The 17,950-nt window shown below is 36.2% G+C and overlaps 1 long non-coding RNA gene across 1 annotated transcript; it reads right to left on the bottom strand.

Moving 5' to 3' along the window:
* Positions 1-557: 557 nt before the first annotated feature.
* On the bottom strand, positions 558-4,397 carry LOC127836488 (uncharacterized). The gene is made up of 4 exons (XR_008028780.1): positions 4,255-4,397; positions 1,939-2,574; positions 1,182-1,296; positions 558-1,047 (listed from the first exon to the last, which is right to left on the bottom strand). It is a non-coding gene; the product is annotated as an uncharacterized LOC127836488 (long non-coding RNA).
* Positions 4,398-17,950: the final 13,553 nt, after the last annotated feature.

Here is a 17,950-nt window from a genome sequence, read left to right as displayed (position 1 = left end):
TACAGCATTGCAGTACAATAACTACATCCTAACAAAAGAACTTTAGCAAAACCCATTTCATTAATTTTTTTATAAGGCTTGACAATGACCCGACCAGCCCGAGATACAATTCGGCGAGCTCTTCATTAAAGCATGCTGTAAGTTTTTTCAAGTTAGGGTAATGGAAACTGAAGTTATTGACCGTAAAACTTCTGCTTGACGCCCCCGCCCGTCATTTATAAATATAAAACCAAGAATTTTAAACTTCGTATAACATGATGAAGCTAGGTCACCGCTTAAGATCGTTGAATACCAAGCAGGTTGATTTAAACACCTAACATTCAGCCCAGAGAGAACCACAAAGCACACAGGAGTGAACGAATCTTAACATCAGAAAATAACATTTCAAATTTAAAAGAAAGAAATGAGAGTTTAAATTCAATTAAATTTTGTAGAGTATTAGCATTGTTTGTTTTTTATTTCCAATCTCTAAAGGTACATATGATCGTTTTACACTCGAACCGATTCGATTTCAACATTCGCCAATTCATTCAAATTCTTTTAAAAGCGGTGCTCACAGTTTTTTTGCATTTTTGAATTTTATTATTACAGTTCGTGTAATTGAGCATTCGTATACAACAGGAAATCATCTCTTGGTATAATTTCATCTTGTCAACACGATTTCAAATATCAGCAACATTTCGTTCAAAGACATAACGCAATGTAGTAGAAATAAGCATTTTTAAAGAGGTCGTCATCTATGCAAGCAAAACAAAATCTATGAGGAGAAACTAATAATTTAACTCTCTCCCAACGTTGTGTTATAACATATTTTTACAAGATCACTTTATAAATTAGTATATATTTCCTAACAGCATTGGGTTCATAAGTGCATATGTACGTACCTTGCAGAATATTAAGACCTGTTCCTTTGAACAGTCTGACAAATGTTTTATTAACTTCAGACGGAGTTTCTCATCGGACCGTGGAGCTGTTAATCTACGCCAGGAGTCTTCATTGGGTACCTCGATTGTCGTTTCATAAATATCCCAGCAGTCTGTTGCAATACTTAAGATTACAATTAATGGATGTATTAATGTAACGTTGACATGTATTGATATAGAATAACAATAACATAAATAAATGCACATCATATAAGCTGTACTCGATAAAACAATGTCATGCATGTAAACTTTGCTTACCAGTATTCTTCAGCCCAGTAGCGGATGCGCTTGTTACCTGGCGGTAACCGATTGACATGCTTTTGAACATCATCAATCAGGGATTCTGGCATTGCAATTTGATCTAGTGGAGTGCCTATTGTCATAGAAAATATTGCTGATTACTTGCGTATATATACAATGGCAACAAACCTGGTTAAAAATCCTTCCTTAACAATCACCTACAAATTAAACTTATTCTGCTTTGGACGTCTAAGTGAAATAATCAAAGCAGTGTTCAGTACATTGACTTTCAAATACAACGTCTTCTTCAATAGAAGAATTTACATGATTATATTTTGGCAACCTGGTCGCAGTTAATACAAATTGTTATTATCTTGGTTATATTGATCGTATTAAACCCGTCATTATCAATCACTAATTACGGTCATTCCGTTTTAAAAGTTTTGTCAATATCGACACAGCAGTTGAATATACGCTGAATATATTATATTTTGGAATACACGTTTCGTTGCGGACGTACAGACAATAGCAACGCTAAATGTATTCCACTGGGGGGGGGCAAAATGAGCATCAACGTGTTAATGTTTGTATCGCTTAGACAAAACTATACCAGATATGTCATAACTATTAAACATACAACAATCTTATATTAATCATAAATAGCACATACAATTGTTTTGATTAATTATGTTGATATTGTTTGTAGAATTCAAAACCGATACCAAGGTAATGCATTCATCACATAGTTACAACAAAGCTAAGAAGATTCACCAACATTTCAAATGCCGTGCAGCCAGCTCTACCAATCCTTTGCATTCCGGTCGCTGAGATCGAGCGGATGATGTTGGTCGTATTATATACATATGCGGCCCATTTAAATCCACATGCATGTACGTCATCAGGAAACCGGTTTTTCTATTCATGTTGACATCAAATGTGTGTGTTTTGTCTCTGTACTTAATTTCTTGTTTAATGTTCAGTAATTTCAATGACTTGTATTCATTCCATTTACACTTGTCACCATCCTCCGATGTCACGACATAAATGTCAATGTCAAATAACATTGCAAGGCAATAGAAATAATTACAGAATTTGCGTTGTCATAATTTGGGTCGAGCACTTGTTTTTGAAGATCTTCGTACCTGTTAGCATTCGGTCCAGATCCGGTAAATAAATTTAGGAGTACTTCTGTAATGTCTTTACGGCTTGTAAAAATGTGTTCTTTTACTGCATGCCGAAGAGCAATGGGTTTATTTTCGATGTCATCAAACAGCTCGTCACTAATCCGCGTAAATATATCGGGTAGCACAGGCTCCTCTGGTCGTAAACCTGTCATTAGAGATCTCAGTGCCATCCCTTCTTGGATGAAGGTTGCAATCTTTGACAAACTGTCTTCGCCTGCCATGTTTAACTGAAGTAATAAAAACTATATATACAGGATCAATGTAGCCCTTACATGGAGAAAGACTTAAAAACTGTATTTATATTTTTACAATGGATAACGGTTTCATATCCCGAATTTAGTTTAGTTTATTAAACGACATAAGAAATACCGCAACTTATTTAAATGCGGGGTGTTAAACACTGTGTATAAAAACCTTTCTGTGTAATTGCGGCTTTAAGCTGGCTGTGTCGGAACTTGTAAACATGAAAATGATCCCACAAAGCCCTCTGAAAGTTTTCCCTGGCATTATGTGCACAATTGCATTGCCCCCATATTAAGTCTTCAGTTTGATTTTTAAACCGGTTCCGTCCATGTGGGATCCTATTGCCCCAAGCAAGTTTATATGTGTACGAAAACACCCCCAACATCAACCCATTGCAACGATAACACTGTCATAAGAATGTGTCCTTATTTAAAAAAAAACACACACTGTTTTACGCTATAATCACACATGCACAACTCCGGTCTTAAACGGATTATGATCACGTTTTTGTTTTGAGAATTTCTCCACGAATGGTACGAAATTTAAAATTGTTGGTTGCAAAAATTGTGATTGTTGCGATGTATTAGGATGATTGATTTCGGTTTATACTGACACGAAGGATATTTATGTTTTAACGTGATTTTGCCTTAACCAGGAAGAACTTGGTGATGAACGTATGTCAACCTCCGCGCAGAGATTTTACTGGTTAGGAGCATAGCTCGATATCAAATACCTGCTTTTATAACCAACCATGTTATGATAGCTAAGCCAAGTGGTACAATAATTTTCCCAATGCTAATTTTACTTTGTAATTTTTTTTATTATAAAGAACCTAAAGTTATACTCAATTTGTAAAATATAAAAGAAAATGATACTACTTTCCATATTATAATACTTAAAACACAATATTAAAAGGTTTCTAGATCTGGAAGGATTTTCGTGTGATTACAGTGGTAATGGCCAGTAGCCGTGGGGAGTTTGTACGTATGTACTCATATAAGCTCAAAGCATTCCATTATAATCATTGAACAGTCGACTGATCAGACTTATTTCATAACCTTTCATGTCATTGTTTGATTTCAAAAGAGCCAAAAGTAAAAGGAGTTGTATTTCATTATGAAATATGCATTGATACATGTATCATTGACTACCTTAGAATACCCTCAACGAACCACATTTTAGTTAGCATGCTACATAAAGTGTTAAATACGAACGTGACGTACTGTAAGCATTATAAAAGGGGAAAAAAACTCATAAATGCGTTGATGATTGGGCCGAAATAAATGTCTTTGGTGAAGACATGCTGAAAAGTTGCGATTCAGTCGATTAACAAACCGGAATAAGTTCGCCCACAAACTTATGGAGTGAAATAAGGTCGATTTCAACAGCCTTTTTCTAGGGCTAGCTCGTCTGCGACGCGGTTATAGTGCCTGACCACCACTCTGGAGAACGGGTTCAATCCCGCGTTGTCGCTCAAGATTTTTTGATTATTTACTTATGACATTCAATTGGGATACACGGACGGACAGACGGACAAACCTAAAAACCGATAAAGTGACTGCAATATAACCTTCCCGAGGGTGTTATCAACTTCTATATTGCGAATAAAATACAAATAAATAATATTAACTTAAAAAAACTTAAACTTACATATAAACACATACCTGTTTTTCAACATTTACCTTCCAGCTTTGAAAGTTAAACAAGACCTTTAATAAGAGGAACTTTGCCTTGTAAAGGTAATTTTAAAAAGAACCAGTTTTTTAATTGCTTAACGCGACGGTAATGAATACCGTTAATGCCATTCAAGTAAATGTAAACCGATAAAGCTGCTTAAATATCAGCTGAACGATATGCATACACAGTATTCACCCCAGCTTAAAGCGCCTCATTTCGGGCAAAACATGTTGTATTCGAGTGCAAATCGCCGTATTCAGAATTCTTAAAATAACTTGTGTCAATCTTGTGCAACATTACATTCGTGTATGCGAGAGCATGGAACGACAACTCTGCATGTAGATTGAACCCATGTAAGAGGGAATGCAATCAAGTCCACACTAACGGAATCCTCACGCATACGTAAACATTCGCTGCTGTTTATTCCAAATTATAATCTTTCTGTTATCACCCCAGCTTTTCACCTTAGCTGACCTTTGTAGCCGATCATTCAATTTGAATATAAAATTTCCCAACGGTACGCCTGAAACTTTTCGAAGTAGAAAACGTGCAATCTACAAACAGTTTTCACATTTAAATTGATATGTTATTTTGGGAAGAATACGGTGTGGTATAATAAGGGATACTACAGTGCGTTTAGCAACGATGTTAACTGCGTGTTCATAATGAAATAATTTTATCTGTTATGGTAAGGCTTGAGAGATGGAGCAGCTTCACACTCAACTCTCGACATCAATACAGTTTGTGTATGCCCCTTTAAATTAAAAAGATTGTCATCGCCAGAGCCATTGTACTTAAAGGCTTTGTTCTCATGCTTAGTTATTACTACGATATTGCATTCTGTGCACTCGTATATTTTAGATCACCAATGTATTGTTGTTCAAAAACCTGATATACGCTTTGACGAAATTGTTTTAATTTTGCCCCTTTCGGAAAAACAAGGATTATCCACCGAAAGTGACATAGTGCACGCTGACAAGCCGTCGACTGCCTGTCGGGCTGACCTAGTTTCGGCCGGGACTGTTAAGTAGGATCGGCCCCATGCATGTAGCCTATTTAGCCTTCATCTGGTATGCGTTATTTCCCAGTGAGTGGGTATTCCCCTTTAAGGGCCCTTTTCGGACAAACTGTATTCATGAAACAGATGCATGATGGTGGCAGTTTGCTGCATTGTTGACCATGGAGAAGGGCGATTCAAATAACGCACGAGTCGAGTCTTATGTAGATTCAGAAAAAGTGGGGTTCGATGGCTACGAAGACGGTCATTATAACAAAAGACACTACGCACCGGAGACGATGAAACAAACGTGAATCATATTGTGAGTTTCAGCAAAGAAACAGAATGCTTATGTAAAAAAGGAAGACTTTTTGATTCGTGACAGAAACAAGGCCAGCATGATTGCTCTGATCCGCACAACTCTGATTAAAGTGGGATGCTATGTTGTTCTGTCTTCAGGGGATGCAGACGTTGAAATTGTTAAATCAACAGTATAACGATCCCGTCGTAGCCCCAAAACATTGGTGGACGAGGATACAGATTTGCTCATCTTGATCCTGCATTACTTCGAAAGGGACAATAAGACCATCTACATCCGCTCTGATGTAAATTAATGGTCAAAGGAACACAAAGTGATTAATATTAACCGTTTGAAAGAACTCTTATGCTTATTCAGGCTGTTATGAATATTCAATGATTTGCAACAACGGTAAAAAAAGAAGTCTACAGAAGTTGGTAGAACCTGGTCCTATCATGAAGTCATGTGCTATTTCATTCTCTCCTTCAAATGTCGTAAACTGGCTGGCTGGCTGGCTGGCTTGCTTGCTGGCTGGCTGGTTGGCTGGCTGGCTGGCTGGCTGGCTGGCTGGCTGGCTGGCTGGCTGGCTGGCTGGCGGGCGGGCGGGCTGGCTTGCTGGCTGGCTGGCTGGCTGGCCAACGAAAACAGAAAGTACAACCCTATGACCGAGAAGAGGTATACGTGGGTGTTAAATTTTATAAAAAATATATTTTACACACGAAGCCTGTTTAACAATCATATCAACATTGTCCAAGATTAATTTTGATTGGACAAAGGAGCTCATGTGATCTTTTAGATTAATATGATTTGACAATTACAATATCATGTGTGGGTTAAAATCAATTAATTCAGTAAAAAGTAAGGCGCATATGAAGAGATAAAAATAATATGTGTATATAATATTATTTATCTTTTAGTATTATGCTAAATAAAAGGTCAAAGGCGAGACTTACTCATGTGTAGTAAACAAACACAATATTATTGATTGAAAATGGCAATTAATTGGATGTATGAAAAAGAAAAACACATGTTTTTATATTTGACCTGAAGAAGGTGGCTGTGACAGGCTCACAGGCAAAACCTTCGACAAAGAGGCCTGTCTGGGAAGGGCACAACCCCAGTTATTTGAATAATACTAAAACAGGACCTAAAAGTTTGGTAGATTGAAGTGATATGGGAAAAATGGTACATTAACCATTAGAATGGTTTGATTTTAAGTCAAGCCTAAAATGGTCGTTGCTATTATGGACATTCGTGAGGAATTACGAGGCAGTACATTTATTTTGGTTTCGTTAGGTATGTTCCCATAATAATCGCTTCGAAACTTTAAAATACCGAATAAAAACTTTGGTCCGTTTTCAAGTCAGTAAAATTTGTTTTAACTCATTTTAAATGTTTATTTGAATATGAATATAAGAAGATCTGTACCACGTACCGTTTGCTTATCAAATAAGGCCCTTTTATTGTTCGTATATGCCAATGAAAAAAATTGAAATAAACTATTCAATAATGCTATTTTATGTAAACAGTGTGTTTAAACAAGGTCGATCTCTAAATACATTTTACAACTCAATCCTCTTGTTACTTCCGAAAGCAGTATGAAATTCCCGCCAGTCGTTCGTTAATAGTTGTTTGTTTATGAAAGAAAGAGAGAGAGAGACAGACAGACAGACAGACAGACAGACAGACAAACATACAGACAGACCGACAGAAAGAGAGACAGAGAAAGAGAGAGAGACAGAGACAGAGACAGACAGACAGACAGACAGACAGACAGACAGACAGACAGACAGACAGACAGACAGACAGACAGACAGACAGACAGACAGACAGACAGACAGACAGACAGACAGACAGACAGACAGACAGACAGACAGACAGACAGACAGACAGACAGACAGACAGACAGACAGACAGACAGACAGACAGACAGACAGACAGACAGACAGACAGACAGACAGACAGACAGACAGACAGACAGACAGACAGACAGACAGACAGACAGACAGACAGACAGACAGACAGACAGACAGACAGACAGACAGACAGACAGACAGACAGACAGACAGACAGACAGACAGACAGACAGACAGACAGACAGACAGACAGACAGACAGACAGACAGACAGACAGACAGACAGACAGACAGACAGACAGACAGACAGACAGACAGACAGACAGACAGACAGACAGACAGACAGACAGACAGACAGACAGACAGACAGACAGACAGACCGACAGACAGACAGACAGACAGACAGTCAGGCAGGCAGGCAGGCAGGCAGGCAGGCGGGCGGACGGACGGACGGACGGGCGGGCGGGCGGGCGGGAGGACGGGCGGGCGGGCGGGCGGGCGGGCGTGGGTATTTGAAGGTTTTTCTATATTCTATGGAAAATGTTGATGCTGAGACGGGACCATTCTTACCACAAGGGCATTGTGTTACCAAAATTAAAGAGGACTTTAAGATGATGCTACATGACACATATGAAACTTTAACCCCTATAAATTTGGGTGATTTTTTATTTTAAAATTTTTAAAGCCACCTATAAAACCTTCCGGCCTAGTATTTCCGCCCATCTGAGCGATTTAAGTCATTTTGGAATAGGGTCACCAAAACTCCTTGTCCAAATGTGATTCCAATTTACAGAAGACCATCTACCAACATAGCTAAATCCGCTAAGTTGGGTAATTAGGTCACAGGACGAAGAAAGAGCTTTGAAAAAAAAGCAGACTGAAAAATTAACTGAAATTGTACAATTTAGCATTCAGATTTGGTACACGATAAGAATATTGCTAAAAAAATAATGAAAATTCATCGGAGGCTTAGCCACTGGTGAGCATCCCAAGGTCCTCTCGTTCTGCTTCCAAGCAAATTTTGGTTGTGCATATACTATACTTTTTACTTTGTCGATCTGTCAGTATGCGTTCTGTGTCTGGTTTATAACGTGGTCGTGCAGCGAACTTTCATCAACTTAAGCAATCAATATAGAAAAAGTCGTTTAAAAAAATACTGACCGCGGTAAAGTAATAATATTAATATACCCAAATGTACATATGGGATATCAATACGCACGTAAAAATGGTCAAATTAACAACAGACAAACAAAATGATTTAAGAACTTTATTTGAAAACTGGAGTCCTGAGACCTGCTTTTTGACGATGCAGCTCGTCTAAGTTATCATACCATGAAAACATTCTTCCCAATGGCGACCTAAGTAAACGTTCGAGCCAGTCCGATTGTGTTAGCTAAATTGTATCAATCGGCATACATCGCTTATTATCATTGATAAAAGGTTAAGTTAGCTTGGTTCCCGTCCTCTTTCAATTTTATCGAGAGGTTCGGGACAGGAAACAAACACGAAACTGCCAGGTGGCACTTCAAACTCTGTGACGCTGGGAAAAGATCAAATGTAGTTATTTTTAAATTGGATCGATAATGTAACCCGCCTCCCAGTTTCGCAGAATGGGTCAAGTTCCCTACGGGTACTACTTCCCCATACCCACAAAAAAATTCGTACCCATACTTTGCCGTACCGAATTTTTTATCGTACCTAAATTATTTTTGGGCATATATTTTTCGTACCCAATTTTGTTTTTCGTAACTAAATTTTTTTTCGCACCCACATACACAAATGTGGTGATGTAGATAAACGTAAATTGATGCTTTTATATCGATTCTCTTCAAAAGCATCGTCATTCCATTACTGTCAGTACTTTGATTTTATATGCATTTTTACGTTTGTTGAATCGTGATTTAAATATGTATACATGGAAGTAAGTGATTAACTCTATTTTGTATCTATTGGTGCAGATAAACACACATTCATATACCCATGTTATGTTTGGTTTCATATTGGAAATGTTTTAAATTGTTAATAGTGTACACATTTATTTCAATGATGTGTATTTTTTCAAACGATCACTAAACAATGATGTATCAGGAAAATGGGCAATTTGAGAATAAGATACATGATACTATTAATTACTATTGCAGATTGTTTGTACCATAGATAGCAAACAAGATGTGTTTGTAAAACCATAGTTATGCCCCTCGCCGCTTTTTGACAATAAACATAGGACAATAAATTCAAAATTAAAATAAGGCATTGTTTCATGAACTAGTTTCAAAGATCTAAATGGTTAATAAATTATATCAGATCTTTTTTTAACAAATGGTTATGATTCTGATTTGCATTCAGTAGAGTTAACCATGACTTCATTTAAAAGGGCTCATCACAAAGAACATGTAATCAAACACATTCCGCCGCTTAATAAACACCATAACTTTCATATCAATTGGAAGAAATAGAATGTAAACTATTAGATCACCGTTATTGTATAGACTACTATACCGAGGAGATCTGAATGAACCGATCATAACGTAATGACAACCTAACATAATGTCAACTGAACTCAACATAATGTCAACTGAACCCAACATAATTAACAAAAAGCAACAAAACAGAATTAAATCGACTTGACCATGTATTTAAGAAGTACGCGAAAGTTATATGAATTAATTATTTTTGGTGCACATATCGTTCTATAAATTTTGGTAGTTTGTCTGAGCTGTCTTTTTCTGATATAAAAATGTAAAACAAAATCAAGAGTCACCTGTTTTATTAATTTGTTATTGTGCCTTAAACAATATCATCGTTTGGGTAACCTCACAAATATGTCATAAAGAATGCAATCGTGTAAAAAAGTGTGACAACTGTTGAATGAACCTCATTTTTCATTTAATATTTATAAGTATTATTATCATTAAGGATGTTCGATCGTTTTGTGAAAATTTTCAAAATATCCGGAATGCTATAATTTTTTGTATGGTGATTAATGGATCTGTATCTGAAATAAATATAAAATAAAAAAGGGAGGTCACCGTGAATAATTTTGAGATAACGAAGGTTTTTAAATGCCATGTGCGTTTGAAAAAATGTCATTTTTGCAGAGCATAAAATTGAGGGTACGGTAAAATGTTTGTGTTTAATACATTTAAAATGGCATAGTAATATTGAGATTGTATTAGATTAGCAACTGTAACATTTGTATTATCATACTGAACACTTTAAAAACCAAAAATATTGGAAATCATAAAAAATAATGAGTAATAAGTATGACTAGTTTTTTGTTTGTTTTGAATTTTTTATTGCACAGTTCAAAATAGATAACATGTAATACAGATACATATTTCTGTTGATGTAATATTCATATTCATTTGAAGTTCTCAATAATTAAAGGCAACTAGCTTAGCATTAAAATGAAGTAAAGAAATTGATAGGTCACCTTGGATTTTTTTTTGCTACAGACATTTTAATATGGACTTAATTTAACAAATATAATGACTAACATTGTAATAGTAATTAAAACATATCTATATAATAACTGCTCTATAACAATCAAATTATCAACTGAAATGTGATACACGTAGAAATATTTATAATGTACATTGTTATGAAAATATTTCAGATGTAACAAATGAAAAAACAATGTTGATGTTCAAATAAACATCTTAAATTACCCCACCCACCTGTTACCCACGTTGTGGGTTGTAAATTGAACATATGTATTATTTTAAAATTATTATTTTTAGAACTGTGTGATGTGTATTTAAAGACAAGAGGGACATGATGGCCCTGCATCGCTCCACTGCTGAAAAAAGGCTGAAAAAAATATTCTCGGCATGTGCAAATACTTAAATATAGGCCCTATTTAAGCACATGTTCACTTTTGTGACCCCCTGGGGTGGGTCAACTTTAACCCCAGAGGCATAATTTGAGCAAACTTTGTAGAGGACTACTATATCTCACTACATACAAAATGTGGTAGCCCTAAGTCCTAGAGTTAAGGACAAGAATATTTTAAAAGTTTTCACAAAATAAGCAAGATATAAACGTATACAATGTTCAATTTTGTGACCCACGGGTCAGGGTCAAATTTGACCCAAAGGGCATTATTTGAACAAACTTGGTTGAGGACCATAAGATGTTACTGCAAACCAAATTTGGTAGTCATAGTCCAAATGGTTTTTGACAAGAAGATTTTTAAAGATTTCACAAAATAGGCGCTTTATAAGCGTATATTAAATTGTGTGACCCCCGGGGCAGGGTCAAAGTTGACCCCAGAGGCATTATTTGAACAAATTTGGTAGAGGTTTATAAGATGTCACTACATACAAAATTTGGTAGCCCTAGGACCAATGGATATGGACAAAAGATTTTTTAAAGTTTTCACAAAATAAGCACTTTATAAGCATATGTTTAGTTTTGTGACCCCCGGGGCAGTTTCAAATTTGACCCAAGGGGCATAATTTGAACAAACTTGGTAGAGAACTATTACATGTCACTACATACCAAATTTGGCAGCCCTATGCCATACTGTTATGGACAAGAAGATTTTTAATTTTTTACAAAAAAGGCCTTGTATAAGCATATGTTCAATTTAAGAGGACTATAAGATGCCACTACATACAAAATTTGGATATGGACGAGTAGATTTGTAAAGTTTTCACAAAATAGACCCTATATAAGCATATGTTCAATTTTGTGACCCCGGGGCGGGTCATATTTGACCCCAGGGGCATAATTTGAACAAATTTGGTAGAGGACTATTAGATGTCTCTACATACCAAATTTGATAGCCCTAGGCCCAATGGTTATGGACAAGAGGATTTTGAAAGTTTTCACAAAATAGGCAGTGACCCCCGGGGCAGGGTCAAATTTGACCCCAGGGGCATAATTTGAACAAATTTGAAAGAGGTTCACCCCAGGAACATTCCTGAGAAATTTTATCAGAATTGGACCAGTAGTTTAGGAGACGAAGATGTTTTAAGGAAAAGTTAACGCACGGACGCATGCACGCACGACGGACACAGGACCATGACATAGGACCATGACACAGGACACTGCCCTTTGGCCAGTGGAGCTAAAAACCAGACATCAATTAATATATAATTTTTTTACAAATAGTACTGCTTTGTGCTGTGATACACTATTGTTTAGTGAACGGCATTGTTACAGATACTGCAAAAAGAATGTCAATAAAAAAGGTATTGTTCATTTTTTTATGTTGTACGCATGTATAATAAGGCTTCTTTTAGGATGTCAAAAGCTGGACACATGAGAAATACATTTGTCTTTTTTGGGGGCCATCTGAAGCTGATTTTTCATGGTTTTCTTAACTTTGCCAAATTATAATTTATGAAATTCAAGATAATGATTATTTCACTGTTATTCGGATATAGAACAATGTAAACAAGGGACAAAATTGTCACAAAACCAGGTTTTCATTGTGAAAAAAAAATCTGATAAAGGGAGAAAACTCAAACTGAACTTTTGAAATGAACAAAAAAAAATAACCCCCTTTGTAAGTTTTTTTTTTTTTTAAATCTATTTTTAGTCGTGGCAACCTTGACATTGGAGATATTGACGTGATTCTTTCGTGCGACACACCGTCCCATGATGGTGAACAAATGTGCCAAATGATTTTAAAATCTCACAATGAATGACATAGTTATGGCCAGGACAAGCTAATTTATGTCCATTTTTGACCTTTGAACTCAAAGTGTGACCTTGACCTTGGAGATATCGTCGTAATTATTTCGCGCGACACACCGTCCAATGATGGTGAACAAATGTGCCAAATGATTTTAAAATCTGACAATGAACGACATAGTTATGGCCCGGACAAGCTTGTTCCGCCCGCCCGCCAGCCAGCCAGCCCGCCAGCCAGCCAGCCAGCCCGCCCGCATTCGCCAATCTAATAACCAGTTTTTTCCTTCGGAAAACCTGGTTTAATATGTGACACAAATCACACACATTAAGCAAAGCCATGTTTGCAATTCATTAACAAAAATGTGTTGTTGTCCATATATAGGATACACATGTACACAACAACTACTAATGAGAGCAACAACAATCAAAATTCAGGCTACGCAAATACTTTTATCAGATTAGTACATCTACAAAAAACAACATAGAATACAATTAGCGGGGCAATTATGTTTCACACACCATCTGTGGTTTAATGCACTGCCAAAAATATCTTACAACTTAGGTGAAACATGAGAAATACAACTGACATAAGAATCACAACTATGTTTGTCATCGAGAAGGAAAATTTTTTAGATTTCATAGCTAATCTATATACAAGATGAAAATTACAATTGTTTATATGTCAGGCAACAAATAACTCGCTATTGCTCATATTTTTTTCTCTGATTTTGTTACTCTGATTTGTCTGTGTGTAACCTCTGACAGGGGGCTCCTCAAACCACTCAGTCCGTTTCTTTTTGATACAGTACTCAAATGTTTAAGTTGCAATCCACTTCCTGCAACTTTCCTTGCAACACCTTGACTTACACGCGTATAACTTTTGTATCAATCATGGTTTGCAAAGATTTGATGTTGGAAGCAACATTTAGTTACACATTGTATGCTAATACTGCTCGGTCATAGCTGAATGAATATTTGTTAACAACATTTTGGTCAAGAGGAACAGAGTTCACTAACTTTTGAAAAGCTAAAACATCCTGTAGAGCGCCATGTGCCATGTATAATTCACCAATGACGTCTTTAACTAAATTTTTCTGCTAATATGATTTCATATTTGGTAAGTATCTAAAAAGCCACAAATATTTTGCTGAAACTCAGACATTTTTCCACAAGTATGGATAGCATGGAGCAACACTTTACAATCAAAAGACTCTATATTATGCCCAACTAAAATAACCGGTGAACATTTCTGTAAGAATGTTATAAAACTTGTCAATGCAGATTTGATGGGGACAGCTGTTACTGTTTGTCCATTGACAATCACAGAGTCGCCAACAACTTTCACTCCAGTTATTTCTGACGCTTTCAATGACATCTTCTTCTCTGGCATCACACGATGTTGAAAACTGACCAGTTGAATGCACTGTAGCTATCTGAATTAAGTGAGAAGTACGCTCTGAAAAAACAAAACAAAAATTTTACATAGAAATTGCACAGAATCCATTTTAGCTCCATTAATAGGAGAGCCCTGGGTCGCTCACCCAAGTACAATGTAAACTTCTTAAAATACATTTGCAGTGTTTACAATAAACATAAAAGGGAAAATCATTGCCCCCCCCAGGACAGGACTTATTTCGAAGCTTAATTTGAACAATCGTAGAAGAGATTCCTTCACATCCGTTCTCTATGCATTGTGGTTTAAGAGAATTTTTCAGTTGAAGGGTCATTGATCGGAAACAATTTTCACACTTATTGTGACCTTGACCTTTGACCAAGTGACCATAATTTAAATAGGGGTTATATACTGTCCAATTCCTATGCACATGGAAAGTTAAAAACCAATCTGTGACAAAGTTGACAAATTATTGATTGAAAACTAAATGATGTCCAAAACACATGCCAGTCCGAAATCCCTGCTTTCTACTGTGTTAAGTAAATTCATGGCACTTGAGTTGACAAGCACTGCATGCTGAAAGCGATTCGGCCAATGTGTCGAGTTCAACGACTCGTCTACCAATTTTCCAACTGGCATCGCTGTTGTCACATGTGGTCACGCTTACCGACGATTCGATAAAAAAATCGTCAAAATAACAGTGGTCATACCGGAAATCCTGATTGTCGGTGGAAATAGTATTTCTATTGAAATCCACATTGTGCTTTGGAACGTTTTTTAAAAAAATTACCTTTTAAGTTTCGTTTTGTATTCCGAATTATATCCAAATTAGACATTTTAAATGAAAATTATTAAGCCAAGTATCTGATTCTCATTGTTGACAAGTTATCGTTTCGTTATTAATAGACGCTTGTTTTTGCACAGAAAATAACTTCTACAGCATAAGCAAGCGTTTCATCGATGTCGATCACGAAGTGACGTCAAGCAATCGAACGCTTGGTTTCATTGCAGTAAATCTCGAAAATATGTAATTAACGAAAATTTATAGGCGCATAATCAAAACAGTCAAACTAGAATTTTCACTCGTTTATTCAAACCTTATCTTTTGAAACCGTGAAAATATACAAAGGTTTTTATTTTTTACGATATAGTGAATCAATTAACGTAAAGTGGAAACGATCGAACATCCTTAAATTTCATATCCCAAAAGGCAAGTATATATCAACAAGTGGTTAGTATTTGGGTAGATGTGTTTTTGTTCTGCTGTTCCCAAAAAAGTAAAACATTCCATATAAAAGATTATGTTATTATTTGTTACTCTCACACACATAGACTTCATCCAAACAAACTCAAATGATTCGATGATTTTTCTTTGTATTTTCTTCCCGAACAAACAAACCATGCACAACTCCCGATCCTAAACTGAGCAGTTTTAAGCATTTTCAACATATTTTGTTATATATTCAATTGATACACAAATGTCAGATCATATCGGAATTGAAATGATTTGAAAAGCATTGCTTTTTAATTGGCAAATCAACAGTTCTAATGGTGAAATGCAAATCTTTGATCATTTGTCTATAAACAACGTTCCATTAAACATTATATCTCAATGCTTGCTATACACAAAATATAACAGTAGTGTAAAGAGACTCACTCAAAGGACCACAAACAAAATGGCAGGTATTTATGGATTCACGTCCTTGATCTTAACGTCCTTAAAGGGCTGAAATGAATGACAAAATGTTAAAAAAGAAATATGAAAAGGCCTTATAAATTATGCATAATGCTTTTATGTGATAACAATTGAATGGTTGAGACGGTTCTATTTAAAGCAACGTTTTATTATCGACGGGGATACAACTTTTCTGCCACACAAGAAAGGACATGGTGGGTTGTATGTCGTTTATGAGGCACAGTAGCAACGTGAAGTCACACAACTTTTTTGTCAAGGAGAATGAATACACACAGCGTGATAATCGCGTGTTGAACACCTTAAGAACTTTGAATGCTACGGATAAAAGACTACGGGTAGAAAAGTAATAGACCGAAGTACTGAACCATGTTTGTCTTCACAGTTGTAAACTTCACTCACATAATGTGGGGCATTGATCGCGTGGGAATTGAACAGGCTATACGACAAATTTAACTAGTAATTTAAACCCTTATACAATAATAAAATACGTTGTTTGTTCCCATGTTATGTTATATGTTTTGGAGCGAACTTGTAAAGTTTAGAGCAATTAACATGAAACGTAAACTATGTAATTACCATAAAGTGTAGATGAGCTCCATATCACCACAGGGAGACATTTTGGGGAATATTGAGTCATAAATAAATCCTTTTATGAAATCGAAATACCAGATACACATGCATTAAATCATCTTTGATAATTTGTAATGCCTCCAGTTGGATGGCATATACAAGTCGCACTGTCCGTCCGTCCGTCTATCCATCCTTTTGTCCGTCCGTATATCGTTCTTGCGTTCCGGTTCCGGATTTTTTTCTAAAGGATTGCAGATATTAATATGATTTTTGGTATGTTAGTCTTCTGAACTGGTTTACAGATACAAATAGAGTTTCGTCCCGGTCCATGGCTTTTGATGTTGTTACGTACCTTGACCTACGGGCAAGGGTGCATTTATATTTCCACTTACCGCCGTTAATAGACTGAGATAACGGCGCAAAGCCCTATCTTTGCCACTATCATATATATTCATCAAGGATAAGTATGCACTTAAATTATTTTAGATGAAATAGTGTCATTTGAAAAATCCTTCTATTATGTGTAAGTCATTCATATAGACTAACACAACAAATATCTGGTCAATGTCTGCAAGCGTTCTGAAAAATGTCAGAAAACCTTTATTTAAGAAAAATATTTTGTCTAAGGCCTGTTTCTTTTTCATAGATCAATAGACCCTAAACTCGTCATGATATTTTGGGGGATAAAACTGGTGTGCGGCTTTAAAGGTAAGAAAAGGGCATTGTGTTTCACAAACACAACTCTTGTTGTAATCTTGATATCAATATTAACCCATTTATGCCTAGCGTCTAGAAAATAGGCCTTGATGCGGCGTCTCATCTGGGTTTGCGCTGTTTGCCTAAAGGAATTTCTGTAAGACATTTTCTAAATATAGGAATAAATATACTAGACATCCCTAATTTTGGAAATAAATTGATCCAGTTTTGAAGGATGGGAGAGTCCACTAGGCATAAATGGGTTAATATAGTTATAGTTAAACTCTTCGATGAACGCTTTTGTTTGATTTGTGCATGAAATGCTTGTGAATGACATGTACTAGCCAAGTCATCCATCTTCCTCTTAAATATTCTACCAATCAGCGGAATAAAACTATTGATGAACACCTTAAATGCGTTTTTAGACATTTGTCGGAAGTCAAAAGGTTTAAGTTGTGAAATATATTCAGTGATCGGTCTTGAAGGGACTACACTGTTTAAATAACGGACCAATCTGAGCCACCCGATATTAATTTTT

This window comes from Dreissena polymorpha, chromosome 6 (assembly GCF_020536995.1).
Source record: "Dreissena polymorpha isolate Duluth1 chromosome 6, UMN_Dpol_1.0, whole genome shotgun sequence".
NCBI lineage: Eukaryota > Metazoa > Mollusca > Bivalvia > Myida > Dreissenidae > Dreissena > Dreissena polymorpha.
The sequence above is the reverse complement of the archived record's forward strand: the minus strand, read 5'-3'. Positions and strand labels throughout refer to the sequence as shown.